The sequence below is a fragment of the Rattus norvegicus genome, chromosome 4 (assembly GCF_021556685.1).
Source record: "Rattus norvegicus strain SHRSP/BbbUtx chromosome 4, alternate assembly SHRSP_T2T, whole genome shotgun sequence".
Taxonomy (NCBI): domain Eukaryota; kingdom Metazoa; phylum Chordata; class Mammalia; order Rodentia; family Muridae; genus Rattus; species Rattus norvegicus.
Window position 1 is genome coordinate 153231143 of NC_141537.1, and position 15665 is coordinate 153246807.

A 15665-nucleotide genomic window follows, 5' to 3' on the forward strand; every position below is an offset into this window, starting at 1 on the left:
GCTGTGATGCTGAGCAGGAAAGAAAAGGGAAGTGGACCCAGGGGTCTACAGTGCAGTGGGGACTCACACAGAGTGGCACAGAAGGGGAACCCCACATCACACAAAGTGAGACAGGAAGCCTGCAGCTTGGGAGCACGTGGGAAGAGGGTTAGGATGGGTAAAGGTGGGCTGTGTCTGGGCCCACACAAAGCTACCTGCCTTTATCAGTCTGTGAGTAGCAGGCTGTGGTTGGCCACTGTTTTAGAGAGGTTGTCTTACAGCGTTTGTGACGTATGTGGTGTTACCTGGCACAATGACAGATATGGCCAAAATGGGTGTAGTTATGCCAAGGAGGCTTCTTAGAGACTATTTCTCATCTCCACAGCCTACACTCTCCATCCACTCAAAATCACCCCACTCGAACTCATGTGAGGGAGATCAGAACTACTCCCCAGTCCCTCAACCTGGATCTCAGCCATGGACAAGACACATCTTCAGGAAAGTATCATCAGGCAGCTCCACCACGGAAGGACACTGGGGAGGACACTGGGGAACGTGTCTGACCAATCCAACCCCCTGCATATGGTCTTTGGTTTCAGAATTTTACCATGGACCTGGGCTTGTATGCTCTGTTTGATCAAAAAGATTAATATGCAATTTAAATTTGATATAAAATGAAACCACATAGACACTCTACGTAGCTACCCTTGGGTCCTTCTTTTCTGTGACCCAAATACTTGTGGTTTTGTTTGCAGCACAAACCCCCCCCTTTAAAAAAAAAGATTTATTTATTTTATATATGTGAGGACACTGTCACTCTCTTCAGATACACCAGAAGAGGGCATCAGATCCCACTACGGATGGTTGTGAGCCACCATGTATGTGGTTGCTGGGAATTGAACTCAGGACCTCTGGAAGAGCAGTCAGTGCTCTTAACCACTGAGCCATCTCTCTAACCCAACACTTTCTGTTTCTATAGTCATAACTATCCTGGCCTAAGCGGTCTTCATCCTTAATCTGTTTATGATAATAGGTTTTTGTTTAGTTTTTTTAGCATTCTATTACAAAATACTTGAAGCTAGGCAGTGCATACAGAACAGAGGGGTTATTTAGCTCATACTCTGGAGACTGGACTGATTGATCTGGTCTGTATGATACATGATCTACTCATTGGCCATGCAAACCATTCACGTGGAGAAAACATCAGTGAGCAAGAGAAATCAGATAGAAAGGCATGACATCAGAGACTGGGAAAAGTTCCGTAGTTTATCAACAACCCTTTCCTGAGAACCCATCAGTATTCGAGAGAAGCACCCCAAATAGTCGAATCACTCCCACAGGGTTCTGTAACCCCAGCCCCAGAGGATCTGATACTCTCTTCTGAACTTGCTGGGTATTGTGTCCACATGGTTCACAGCCATACGTTCAGAGAAACACTCATCAGACACGTACAATAGAAATAAACCTTTAAAAAATATATTTAAAACCTATAGACAGTATCTGAAAAAAGATATGGCCAGATGTTCGCATTGGAAAGGATTTCAATTATTTTATAATCATTAAAAATAGTTTTTTTAAAAATAAATTTACACAAATCAAAATGTGTTTTATTTTGTTTTGGTGTATGGGATCATGTGATCAGCACTGAAACAAGGAGGCAGCTACAGTTTGTCACCTAAAGGTTTCTGGCACGCTAGTCAAGCTTTTCCTTGCCACCAAGCCGGGAAACCAACGACCAGTCTTCATCGCTACTGTCTTCTCTTTTCTAGGACACCACGTAAGAAGAGTTGGGCAGATGAATCTGAGCTTGGCGTCTCCTGAGTAACGCAGCCAAGAACCAGTCAAGTTGTGTTCAATACGAGCTCTCTTCTCTTTCACTGTTGGGATGCATTCTGTTGTCAGCTGCACTGCCTGTCTTTAATCCATCTATCTGCTGTAGAATTTGGGGGTTGTTTCTGGTCCGCGGCCACAGTAGAAATTTTTAGAAAGCCCTTTTCAGGAACCGATAGAATACAAGATCTGATCCAGTTAACAATTTAGAAAGTTTAGACTTCTTTAGCCAGCCCCACCCAGTTGGTGTATGTGTGGATTAGTCATGCTTTGCAAGGGCATGCAGGGCATTTCCTAAAAATAGAATACATCCTAAGCTGTAAATAACATAAGAACAAGCCAGGCACGGTGGAGCATGCCTGTTAATCTCAGCACCTGGGCGCTGAGGCAGTTGGGATGAAAGTCCCCCCTCACCCTGGGCTGCATAGAGCCTGTGACCATAATACCAACTACTCTGAGAATTAGGGGATGGTCTGCTTGACCTCGGAGTTCTGGATCATCCACAGCAGCATAGCAAGATCCCTTATCTTAGAAAGAGATCGGCAGATTGGTGATGCAATTCAGTGATACAATGCTTGTTTACGGTGTGTGAGAGGCTCTGGGTTTAACACACATGCGTGCGCGCGCACGCACACACACACACACACACACACACACACACACCCTGGTGATCTGTCATTGAAGTGCTCCCCACAATTAACAGGGAAACCCACAGCTAGACAGTGTGTAGAGAGAGGGAGGCTTTGGGATCACTCCGTCCTAAATGGGATGTCTTCAAAGCATCCCATCTGCCACGGATCAGGGATCTACGCGGAAGGGGAGGCAGAAGGATTCTAAGAGCCGGAAGTGGTGGAGGACTCCAAGGAAACAGTCTTCAGAATGGAGCAGCAACCACAGGATGGACACCAGTGCCCACCAATGAGAAGGGCGAAAGGATGTACAGTCCTACCCCTAGCCAAGATTGTGTTTGCAATGGACACCTACTAGGAACAGAAAATCAGCTTTCTTCCGTGGAGTGCTGGATCACCCACACTCCAGGGCAGGCCTCATGCTCCGGAGCAGCTGGCTCCCTTTTTTTTGGGGGGGGGCTTTTTGTCTTGTTATTTTATTTGCTTGCTTCCCCCCCCCCCCTTTTAGAAAGAGAATGTACACGAAGTAGGTAGGATAGGGAGGTGGGGGAGAATCTGCAAAGGGTTGTGGGAAGGGAACCATGATAAAAATATATTGCAAGAAAATTTTAAATAATAATAAAAAAACACAAGCTGAATGTGCATTAAAGATGGGGGAGAGGGGACAAAAAACAAAACGAGAAAGAAGCAAAGGGGAGAAATCTTTTCAGAATGCAAATTCAGGGGCAAATGCCTATTAACGTAGTCACTGAATTGCTGTATTCTTTTAAAGCATCTATTGGACACACATTTGCTTTTGTTTATATGTTATACTTCCAAATGTTTTAAAGTTCACAGCAAATGAACAAACAAATAGTGGGAATGATGGGAAGAGATATAAATTAAAATTAGCCATAGTGAAGGTGGGCCGTTTGGCATGTTATACTTCGAATTCTCCTCCTCCCCCACCTTCTCCTCATCTTCTCCTCCTCCCCCACCTTCTCCTCCTCTTCTTGTCCCTCCTCCTCACCATCACCATGACCACCACCATCAGAGAGCTAACTCCTATGAGGCTTACTCACCACCACTGAGCTATCTCTTCAGTCTTGATCTCCATTATGGTAATGTCTCACATTTTCCGTAAAATACTTTTTTAAAAAACTGAGGTCATGGCATTATTGTGTAAAACCCTCCTGCTCCTCGGTTCTGTGTTAAAAACACAATGGGTTAGTGGCGACCAGGTCAGCTGCTCGGTCACTTGGCACATCCTGGGCTCTCTTCTCCACCACACCCACTCTGGCCTCCTTGGATCCTGGACCCCAGGACTTTTGCATTTGGTCTTCCCTGGGCCTGCGCTCTTCTGAGTCAGCATGGCTTGACTCCGACAGGTCTTTGTTCAAACGCCCTTTCATCGAAAGACTCCCTGGACCACCCCAAATAGATCCTCCAACTTGACTGCAACCACATTTCCTATCTGGATTTTGTTGCTATTCTTTCTTCCGGGGATCAGTGGTACCCTATGCTTGAATGGTTCTCAGACACCCCCCAACCCCCCCCCCCCCCCGTCTAGTCTACTTGCTATGACAATGTCAACTTCAGTGAGGCAGGGGCCGTCACATTTGTATTCTGTGACCAGATCAATGATAACATCTAGCATATAGTAGCTGTTCCAGAAACTCGCTGAATGAGTGAAAGGGGTCTTCGGTCTCTTCAAGATGTGTGGGGCCCCTCGCGATCTTCCGTACAGACCCTGCAACCTGTGGGCTTGCTGTGTTCTTCTGCTTGTTTGGATCTGGCTGCCTGCCCTGGACATTCTGGATCTTAAGGCCATCTTCTCAGAAGGTTCCACTAGAAGCCAGAATGCTCAGATCTTTCTCGTGGTTCTGGACAAATGGGAGCCATAGAATCTCTGAAGGTGACTTTGGAGCCTTGACCTGTCACTCACCGGCTCTGAGATCACGCAGGTTCATTTCACCTTCCTAGCATCAGTTTTTTCATCTGCCCAGAGGGAACCCAAAGCCTACCAATCCCGCAGGGTGACTGGAAGAAGGGAGCACTTTCCCTTGCCAGGTACCACTGATAAACATGTTCGCAGCTCTCCTAGAGTCGCCAAATGGGTTTTAATGAGGCAGCCACATCATCTTTGGGGCTGTTGGCTGCCATATCCATTTTCAGAGAAAGCCTGGCCCGCCCTCTCCCGCGGCACCTTCGCCCCGCACCCTCCTCTGCTCGCCCCGCGCCCTCCCGCTCGCTCCCCGCGCTCGTGCTCCCGGGCGCCGGCTGCGGAGGGAACTGCTCTGCCCGCAGCTGGCGCAGCGCGGGGGCGGCCGCGGGTGGGGGGGAGCCGCGGGCCGGGGCGCCGAGCATGAGCCGCCGGCGCCGGCCGCGCGCTGCTCGGGGCCGGGCTGCGGCGCGAGGGCGGCGCGGGAGCGACGCTGGCGCGGACCGAGGTAGGCAGCGGCAGCCCCGCGCGCCCCTCGGCTCCTCCGGCGGGCCGTCCCCTCGGGTCGTCAGCGCGGGCGGGCGTGGGTCCGGGGATGGGCGCCGGGTAGGGCGACGTGGAGCCCCGCGTGGAGTTCCTGGAACTCCGCCCCGGGCTGGACGGCGGGACCCCTGCGCCTCCTGCACCTGCGGCGCACGGGGCGGCCGGGACGAGCATGGTGGGAGCGCACCGGGTGGCAGGCGTGGGCACCACTGGCAAGTCCACTGCCCAGGGCCTGGCGTGGGGGAGGGGGCCGGGGATCCGAGGAGCTCAGGGCTGCGCAGTTGGAAGTTTCCATTTGCTCTTGTGCGTTCTGGGTCTAGGGTGGTATCTCACGCCTTTGCTCTTTGGCAAGGAATTGGGGCATAAGCACTGCATTTGAAGGTAGAGAGCCAGGGGGCATGGTGAGGTGCGTCCCTCCTCTGTCCCGTGGGCCGGGGTCATTTGAAGGACCGTTTGGGAGTGCACACTTTTGACAGGTACAGCTGGCTAGCTGTAGTCAGAATAAGCCTGTGTGTGTGTGTGTGTGTGTGTGTGTGTGTGTGTGTGTGTGTGTGTGTGTGTGTGTGTCCCCGTCCATCCTGCGGCCTGCTGACTGGGGAGGGACTGTGCTGATGGGTCCCTGATCTCTCCATCTCTAGCTACCTCTGAGAGATGCAGCTAGTGGATATTGACGGAACCCGCCTCTCAGAAGCTGCCTGGGGGTTGAGACTTGAGGTGATCAGGTTCCCTCTTTTCCTATTCAGGACATCGAACCTCCATTTATGTTCACATCACCTGCTTTTATTAGCTGTATCCCACTGTAGGACAAGGGAAAGACTCAGATGGCCTCCTGCTCTGGGTTTAGATCGGCACTCAGGGGCCTTCATTTCCCAGGGCTCTCCCATTTTCTTCTTGATTTGGTCTTGTCCACTTCAGCCTCTGTGGGCAAGAACCTTCTCTGCTGGGGCTTGGGCTCTCCAGAGCAAAACAGCACCCCTTATCCTGGTGGAGAGTTGGGAGACTTGTGAGCCATGGGCGGGCTACAGGCCCCTCCGAGACCTGGCTTCAACAGAATCATACCATGGTTCTTAACACTCCTGGGGATTTCCATGCTGGCCTTCATGTACCACTTTAGGGCCATAGTACCTTAGCCCAGGAAGGAGCTCCAGGGTAGGAGGACATCAGGGACTCCAAGTTGTGTGGTCTGGGGACAGAAAAGTGAGTTCCCTGCCTGGCCAGCATTTCTTTTTTCTTTTTTTCTTCTATGGCTTTGGACTGTAATGGTCCAGCAACCCTTTGGGTGGTCATCAGCTTGAAGTGTGTGTGTGTGTGTGTGTGTGTGTGTGTGTGTGTGTGTGTGTGTGTGTGTGTGTGTGTTTTCCTGGGCCCATAGCCTCTGCTTCTGAGAAGAGAGTAACAGATTGCATGATAAGGTGTGGAAGCTGTGTTCTCTTGCTCGTGTCCCCTGGGCTTTGGGAGCCCAAGCAGATGTTCTCAGACAGGGGTGCCAGTGTCCTGGTCCAAAAACCATCCAGGAGTTTGCTGTTTTGTTTTGTTTTGTTTTTCTGAGGTGTGTCTTCCTGCTGCCAGTGGATAGCTGTCTTTTACCTGGCAAATCATAGCAATGGAACCGTTCATACAGAACACATCGGGTTTTGGTGTAACTTAGCAACTGCAGACAGAGGAGGAAGGAGAGGAGAGGGAGGAAGAGAGTCGAAAGAGGAGGGAAGATGCTAGGCCCTACAGAGGCCTCGTTGAGGGGTTAAAGTCTCTCCCCCAGTACACAGGTGAGGAGCAGGCTTGCCTACGTGGTTGCTGGGTCCTGGAGAGGCAAGTAGAATTTGGAATATGCTGGAGTGGTCTGTTTCTTCATCCAGTAGAACTACTTCAAAGGGGCCTGCGGTGAACAGCTTAGTTGGCTGAATTTACATGTAGTCACGTCTTCCCTCCTTGGTGAAGACCACTCCACACTGGCTTGGGGCTTTGGCTAGTGTTGTCCAGGCAGCCGACAGGGCCTTGGAACGGTCTTAGAACTGCTGTCTCCCAGAAGCTACATCACAAAATAGGTCGAGAGAGAATGCCATGCCAAGGCAGGGGGTGGTGAGCTCCTCCCTGCTATGGAGGGTCTCAGTAGACAGTGATGCCCATGTCTGCCTGGCTCTATGCCATAGGTGAGGCCCTGCTGGGAAGAGACCTGGTCAAGGCATCTCTGGACTCTGCCAGGTCTCTACCTTCTGCTCTCGGATGGGACTCCTCCCTCCCTCCTTCCTGCTTCTCCTTCTGAGGCCATCTGCTCCAGCTATGGTCTGCTCTGGCTGTTTTTCTCTCAGAGCTTCCAGAATCTGCCTTGTGTGATTTCCGCCCACTCCAGGCTGCCTCCCAGGTTTCTTTGCTCTAGCTTGCCCACTTCCCTCCTGCCTGTGAGTGTGCACTTAGCAAGGAAGTGATGTGCTGAGGAAGGGAGGAGGCAGGGGTACTGTGGGGCATCTTGAAGGTGATGACTCTGGGGGAATGGCCCTGGTACCCTGGCCCTTTGGGGTCCCCTTTGGGGACACATGAGCCATTTCACTTTGGTGATCTGCCTTTCTCACATCTTTCTGGCCTAGAGATTGGGGCTGTTGATCCATTTGAGAGTTAGACACAAGGGATTTCCTGGCCCAGTTCAGAGTGGGCAAGCTGTTAACGAGTCCATCGGAACAATGTTGTTGGGTTGGGGTCACCAGGAGGGTTCCATACAGCAATCCTAGGACACAGTTGGGAAAGGGTGGCTGGCATCAGCAGGGCCATGGTGTGACTAGAACATGGCAGGGCAGGCAGAGTCCAAAGGGCCAGGATGTTGCAGCTCAGATCTGGAAAGTGCCTTGTGTTCTGGGAGAGCTGGCAAGTGGCTGCCTTAAGTACCATTCAGTGTTACCTGTGAGTTGAGGGCCTTAGGTGTAAATGTTATCCATTACTAACCCTACCTAAGGGTGACAAGGAGGGATGCTGCCCAGGGAGACCCAGATGACTATGAACCTCTTTGGAAAATCACCTTTGATCATGCAGGTACAATTGAGCATGATTTAGGATTACCCTTCCTGTGACCGTGAAGCTTCTCCCTCATCATTAAATTGACACAGAACTTCCTCAGGGATCCTTGGTTGGTCCTGGGATGTGAAATAGATTACTTAATGTGAAGTCACCCTCCACACTGTGAGGACCACTTTGGTTTGGAGCTACGCTTTGGCCAGTGCTGTCCAGGGCAGCTGACAGGGCCAGGGAAGCCAGTCTGTCCCTCTTGAGATGGCTGTGAAGTCAGGGAGCCGAGTACTAGATAACTCCCGGAAGGGAGGCCTGAAATTGAGCCTGTGGGACTTCCAATGACTCTGAGTAGAATAGCCTGGGGCTGGTGCTACACACACACACACACACACACACACACACACACACACACAGAGAGAGAGAGAGAGAGAGAGACAGACAGACAGACACACACACACACACACACACACACAGACATACACCAGTGGGAGCACTCCCAACATGGGGTGCTTTCAGTTCCTCAGTAGACAGGTGGTGGTCCTCAGAGGTGAAGGGATTTGCACAGGGCTCCTCTGTTCTTAAGTTCCCCAGTTCCTGCCCACCCTCATCCCCATGCACACTGACTTGAAGATGTGTTCTCTGCCTGCTTACTCCGCTGTCTCACCTCCCACTCACTTCCGCCCACTCCCATCTGGTACTCACCCCTTCATCAGGGAGACCCACTGCAGAGGCTGTGGACTTCACTGTCCCGGATTCCAGATGCTCGGTATCCAGGTCTGGCTGCCTGGCTCTTGGTCCTCCCTCTCCTTTGACCTCCCTGGAGGCCTCTCTATGGCTTTACTTCTTGTCCGAGGACAGTCCGTGTTTTTATCTGTCAGGACCTGGGCCCTACAGCTACAGCTTCCTTTCTTCACACTGAGCTGGCCCTGTCTCCCCGTAGCCCCAGCTTGGACCTGGGGCTCCTTTAGCATGTGAACTGTGTATGCTGGTTTCCTGGGTAACCATGGGTAACCAATCTACTACCATCCTTCCCCAGAGCCTCACCTGTCTCAATATTACCATCTGAGCAGCCAGCTGCAGACCCCTCTTACATTAAGGCAACATCCAGGCTGGCCTAGCCCACCCTAGACTTGTCTTGAACACCCCCTTCCACTTCTGGTGTCCTTTCTTCTGAGCCTGAACAATTTCAATGGCTTCCTTCCTACGATACACTTGCCCTACACAGGTATGGTCTCTGTTACGTCTCCCTTGGCCCTTAACATTTTTTTCTTTTCTTTTTTTTTTTTTTTTTTTTTTTTTTTTGGAGCTGGGGACCGAACCCAGGGCCTTGTGCTTGCTAGGCAAGCGCTCTACCACTGAGCTAAATCCCCAACCCCGGCCCTTAACATTTTTTAAGTGAGTCTTCCTGTGTGGACATGATATAGAAGTACCCAAAGTCTGTTCATTGAGTGTCTCCAAGTGTCTTGTCTGTCAGTGATTCCCTAGACCTGTCTACTCAGTCCTTTTGGACCTCCCATCTCCTGGACTCCGGCCATTCTGAGGAGGTGCAGTTTGGATTCTCTGAGCTGCTGGGCACATCAGGGAAGAGGTGGAGATCTGTGTCTGAGAACATTTTACATAGAGGCATAAGACATGTTGTTCTCCACCTTCAGGAGAAGAGAGAGGAATAGACTTAAGAGCTCTGGGACAGGAAGAGGGTGTGGGGAGAGGACCTGTCCTGGAGGGATAAGTGGGGACAGAGCTGGGGGGTCAGTGCCCTGCCTGACACTACCATTTCAGTTTTCTCCAAGTATCACCCTCAGACTCTACCTTAAAGAGAGAGTTCTCCCTGGATGCAGTTGCCATGACAACACTGTTAACAAAGACTAGCTTCTGTGGAGGAGGCTGGCTCACCCAGAAGCTGAGGGTGTTGGGAAAGGGTGTGCATTCTGATGAGAGTATCTGCAGAGCCTTCTCTCCCCTCCCCCACCGAGGTCACCCAGATCTTGAGGACTGTCTCTGACTTTACAGGCCTCTGGAACCCAGACCTACCCAGTATGAATGTGGAGTGAGTCTATTGGAGCTAGGGCACAGGGCCAGGTTCAGGAAAGCCTGCTACCTGGTGTGTGGAATATGTCCAGTCCTCACCCCAGACACTTTCTAAGATGAGTTACTATAGTCTGTTGTAAAAGCCTGGGCACATAGGTAGGCTATAGTTCCTCCACAGATTCTGTGGCCCAGCTCCTCTGGGCTTTGAGCCCTGAGCAAACATGGGCTCCGTTCCCCAATGTACAGTGTGGTTTGGGTTAAATGAGGTAATGCAGCGGTGGTCCCAAGCAGGTCACAGGGTGGGTCTCTGAGCTTGTGGAGGGGATCCTTGGTGGGAAGATCCAGTTCCCTGTCCTGAGAGCCGTGAGAGTGTTGGCTGAGGTTGGTTGAGTATAGCAGCTAGGACATTAGGGCCAAGCCAGGCTGGAGGCTGGAGGCTTACAAAGGTACTTGGGAGGGGGGTTTCCTGGGGTGCTGAGATGCAGAGCAGGCAAGGGCATGATGTCAATGATTCATTTTATTATTATTAGCAGTAGCTCAGACACCCCCTTCTCCCCTCCCCCAGGCTGGGTGAAGAGAGGAGCCCCCAGGAGAGCAGCACAAGAGCCAATGAGCATGTAGATTGGTCTAGGAGAGCCTCGGTCTTACCTACACTGTCCAGGAAACACAGGGCCCTACCAGATGGCTGCGCTTTGGGGAAGGGCTATCCCGTGCTCTTTGCCCATCCTTTCTCTGGCCGTGGCATTCCGGGGAGTCTGCTCACACAATCAAAGCGGAATCTTAAGATCTGCTGTGAGGAAACCTCTGCCGAGAAGGTGCCTGAGCCAAATCCCTTGTGCTGCCATGGGCACGGGGCTGAGGATCCTCAAAGGCCTTCAAGGAGGTATCGGCAGTGGTCCAACCTGTCAGGCCTGGCCAGACTGGGAGTACACAGGGCAGCATGGGGTGGAGGAGAGCTTCTGCATAGATGTGGTCTAAAGGGAACATGCTAACAACTCCATGTCGTCACCTGGGCCGCACTCCGAGTGATGTACACTTGTAGGTGTAGGAGCATCTGTGATCAGTACGCAGCAGCCATGCTAGTGAGAACTGCTGCAAACTGGAGGTGACTACCCCTCAATGGAGAACAGACAAAGACTGTTCTTCAGTCAGAACCCGTGATGCTGGTACAGTTCTTCCCAGCCTGTGGAGGAGACACCAGGAATTGGCACGAGGCCTGCAGAGGGCCAGGTGTGCTCGAGAGCATATGGAATGCCCTGGCCTCTCCCTGTGTCTGGAGAGCTTCCTGCCCTGTGGCATTAGGACACTAGAGACTTGGAAGCTGCTCTGCGGTCTGCAGCAACCGTTGCAGCTCCAGACGTGTCTTTAGATGACGCTGAGATAAGCAGCTGTGAGGAGCACTGTGCCATAAGAGCCATGAGAAGTTTCCTATATGGAGGTGCATGACTGAACCAGCCCTAGTCGGGATGGAGAGGGGAGCCCAGAAGGAGCTGCAGGGGTGTGGTCAGCGGGAGTGGGCCTACCCTGTCCCTGCTGTGACTTTGGTGTGATGGCATGGACGAGGGACTGTATGTGGAAGCATAGCCTGTGACAATATTCTGTTCAGTGTGTGTGTGTGTACCAGCCCACCTCAAACCCATCATTTCCCTGCAAACCTCCCTGTGTCCCACCTAAACCAACGTGACCAAGGGGCTGATTGGTGTAGCTCTGACTTTGGAGCATGCATTGCACACAAACACACCCCGGCCAGGGTCTGGGACAGCGTGGCTGGTGTCTCTGAGGGAAATGCCGTGCCAGGTTGGTCATGAAAGATGAGGAGTTGGGGGGGGGTCTTTAGTTGGCCTGTTGTTTATCTTAGGTCCCCTATCAGGACAGGATCTTCTTGGCAGGGCCAGGAGTGGATGCCTCACATCAGGATTAGACATACCTGCCTACTCAGATATGTGAGCTGCTAGGTTGAACTCAGAAACGCCATGCCTCAGTCTCCCCCATCTTTCAGCAAATGTTAAGTGTAGATATTTCTAGAGTACTGAACCTCTTACAAGACACAATCCCATCCCGGTAGCTCTGAGATCGTCTGGTACAGATATGGAGCATTATGGACCGTGAGGATGGAGTACTTCATATCCACCCATGACATCTCTCCAGCCCAGCTAGCGGCTTCACAGGCCTCAGCCTTGTGCTTGTCCACAGGCCGCGAACAGCGGGGGATGGGGGGGGGGGAGGCATCCCAGTTGAGTCTGTCAGGTCCAGGAACTCCAGCAGGGGAAGCAGTAGTGAGTCCACCAATCCCTAAGAAAACCTAGGTAGCAGCCACACCCAGACACTGTTCCATGGTGTAAAAATAACGAGACAGTCGGATGTAGCACCAGGGCTGGCACTGGAAAAGGAGGATGCGTGTCCTAGGCCTGCTTCCAAATAGATAGGGGACACCAGACTGTCCTGCCCTGTCTCAGTGCAGCACTGTGGGAGCATCAGGGACAGAGAGGGGCCCCATCCTGCTGGAAAGGGCCTGAGGCGCAGAGAGCTCAGCGGTGCTGGAGGGGGTTCCTCACTCTCGTCATCCACTGACTGCCTCTTTCCCAGCTCACTTCATTTATTTACTTATCCCCCTTTCCCTCCCTCCCTTCTCCCTTCCCTCCCTCTCTCCATTCTTTCTTCTTTTTACAACTTAGCCATCTTGGAGGCTCTGTCCCCCGGTTCTTTCTACCTGGCCCATGGTCTCCTTGGCCCCTGCCATTTTCTCTAATCACAGGTGGCCCTATGATTTCAGGAGCCAGGTCTGGACCAAGAGCCAAATTCCATATGCATGGCCTGCAGCCAGGTTATTATGCAAACCCCAAACCACTCTGCCCCCCTTGTTCTGTTCCCCATGTCCCATGCCACCCTACCTTCCCTGTCCATTGGGTCCCATGACCCTCGAAGAGGCTCAGTCAGCTTCCAGGGAGTTGGTTCTTCATCCTGCTCTCTCCACCCTCAGACATGGTATGCTCCTCCCTCAGACTTTCTCCACACGGAGTCCAGGCTGGCCCGGCCACACTCTAGGAGAACGCTCCTTTCAAGGGCCCCTTGTCCTTTCTGTTGATGTCTTCAGTGGGTGTTTGGTTCTCCTTGGGGCAGGCACACACCACTTTTCTCGTTACACACCAACACTCCCTGCCTCGCCTGTCACCTGCTCAGCTCAGCTGTCTTCACTGTCCCTGCCCCAAGGACCTCAAAGCTGGTGGTTCTGCTAGGGTTGAGGAGGGGCTGAAAGCTTTCTCTGGCCTCCAGTACTTGAGATTGTTGGTGGTTCCCGCCATCCCTCCCCAGTCTACGATGTCTGGTCTTGGCAGTCTGTGCCCTTGAAGCTGGCTTGCTTTCTTTTCCGTCTTTTGGCTTCTGACCTCTCAACTTCAGCTTACTTGTGACATTCTGCTGTCACACACCACCAGCTGGCTTCCGCCTTACCATAGCATGGCAATGGATAGGGAGGCAGGAACAGAACCTTTCTTGTCGTGGGGCCCCAGCAGCCCTCGGTGACCCGTCCTCTCCCGGGTGGTAGTAGTAATATAGCCCGCGATATCAGAGGGCACTAAGCTCAGAGATTAGCAGTCTTCAAATCGGGAGAGTCGTGCAAAAGGCAGGGGCGGGCAAAGCTGCATGGGAACTCAGGGCTGCTGCACTTCACAAGTGCAGCAAGAGAGAGAGAGAGAGAGAGAGAGAGAGAGAGAGAGAGAGAGAGAGAGAGAGAGAGAGAGAGAGGAGCTGTGTTCCCTGGATGGAAAGTTAACTGTTTACTTAGAGCCCTCAGCCTATTTCTAAGCATGGCAAACTTGAAGTTGTGATGGCAGCAAGCAGAGGGGCTGGTGGGGGTGTTGGTGATGGTGGTGGTAGTGATGGTGGGGGGTGGGGGTGGGAGTGGAAGAGACTATGGTGCTGATGGGAAGGATGATGGCAGAGGTGTTGGCAATGGTCGTGGTGATGGTCGTTATGGTAATGGTGAAAATATTGGTGATGGTGGTTGTGATGGGTGTGGCTGTGGTGGCGGAGGAGGCAGTGGTGGTGATGGTGGAGGTGGTGACAGTGTGGAGGAGACAGGGGGATGGTGGGAGACGCTAGAGGGAGATGTGTTGCTTAGATGCTGGCAACAGAGCCATAAAAGCATGCTCGTAGCTGCTTGGTTGGAGGGGGGCCTTGCTAAGGAACAGTGAGACCGCACTTGCGGTGTGTGGGTGTGTCTGTAGGTGGGTACACACTTGGCTAGCTAGCTCTGCTCCCCGCCTTTCCTTCCCTCTGCCCTGGACATCTGCCCCAACACCTGTGGGAGCAGAGCAGTGCAAAGCTGCGCCCTGGAGAACAGCGGGGAGCAGACTGGCACCCCCATGTCTCCTGCGAGCTGAGTTGGGATGGAGGGGCAGGAGCAGGAATCTTAGCCACGAAGAGAGAGTGAATCATTTAGTTCCAGCCCCAAGCCTGCCGCCCCAAGCCTGTAAGGCAGTTGGCATTTCTCTGTGCTTCTCAACCTCAATTTTCACATCTGTGAAGTGAGCTCAGGTCTTCTTGGGATAATGGGAGTGGGGGGTGGGGGAATGAAATATCATCTGAGGATAAGCCCTGGTGCCTCCCGGTGTTCACTGAGTTACTGGTGCCGTGGTAGAGACTGCCTGTCAATATGGTCTCAGCAGAGCCAAGTGCCAGACTCGGTCTGACAGGAACGATCATGGGACTTGTGTTGGCTGGGCCCAGGGTACCAGGTTGTCTTAAGGGCAGACTCCAGGTTTAGGCTGACTCCTCGGAAGACCCAGGACCCCTGTTACTCCGAAGTTAGGCAACCAGGCTGGTCTAGACAGGAGACCTCAAGATGTATCCCTGGGGTGGGGAGCCAGAGGGTTGGAGAAGCCCTGGATCCTGTACTCCAGTTCCAAAGGGGAAAAGCTCAGCATTCGGGGAGGATGTAGCAGAGCTGGCTTGGTCTGAGTTTCTTGCCTCTTGTTCCTCCAGTTGCCATGGAAACAGACCAGCAAAGCTTCCTTCCCTATGCCCCACCCCTCGAAACTGATGGAAGAGGCAATCTGGAAGGAACAGGCAGCAGAGGGAGAGAAGCCGCAGACCAGCTCATCCTTGACCCTCAGATGGGAGGGTTGGAGGGGAAGAGCTGTCTCAGGGTCTGAGGGCGGTCGGGGCAAAGCCAGCGTGAGCGTGCAGACCCTTGTTCCTCCGCAGGGTACAAATCCCAGGGCTGCGTTTATTTTAATAGCCTTCGGAAAGTAATGTGGGTCCCTGTGGAAGTAGGTTCTCCCTGACTCCATGCGGCCTGTGTGTTTCGAAGTCCCCTGTGCACATTCCCAGCTTGCACCTAGAGCAACCTGGCACTCCATTTTATGTGGCATTTTATTTTATGAGGCCGTTAGGGTCATGTGTCTTGGTTTCACACGGATGCAACTGGGGGCGTCCTCTCTGAGTGTGGAGTGGGCTTTTCGTTTGTAGCAAAGTGACCTGAAGGGGCATTTGCCATGTTGCTAGATTTTGGCAAACCTTCCCCTATCACAGTACTAAGATAGACTCCTTTTTCCACCTGTGCTGGGCCTGTTTCTCTACTCCTTATCCTCGCCAGTCTGATTAATGAGATACACCTTATTCCCATTTCGGTTATCACGTCATTTTAGTTATCTCATGTAATGGATTGGATTGGGCATCTTTTCCTGCTTATAAGATCTTCCTGGGACCGTGGACATAGGTAGATAGCAAAACAT

At 52.3% G+C, this 15665-nt stretch overlaps 1 protein-coding gene and 1 long non-coding RNA gene across 2 annotated transcripts in view; one reads left to right on the forward strand and one right to left on the reverse strand.

The window, feature by feature from the left end:
* Window positions 1–1519: 1519 nt before the first annotated feature.
* LOC134486839 (uncharacterized) lies at window positions 1520–8867 on the reverse strand. Its single transcript, XR_015686134.1, has 3 exons — window positions 8605–8867; window positions 3500–3623; window positions 1520–1970 (listed from the first exon to the last, which is right to left on the reverse strand). It is a non-coding gene; the product is annotated as an uncharacterized LOC134486839 (long non-coding RNA).
* The window catches only part of Rasgef1a (RasGEF domain family, member 1A), an 81307-nt gene continuing 70309 nt past the window's right edge, over window positions 4668–15665 (forward strand). The window contains 1 exon segment of the mRNA NM_001431730.1: window positions 4668–4867. The gene's annotated coding sequence lies outside the window, so the exon portion shown is untranslated.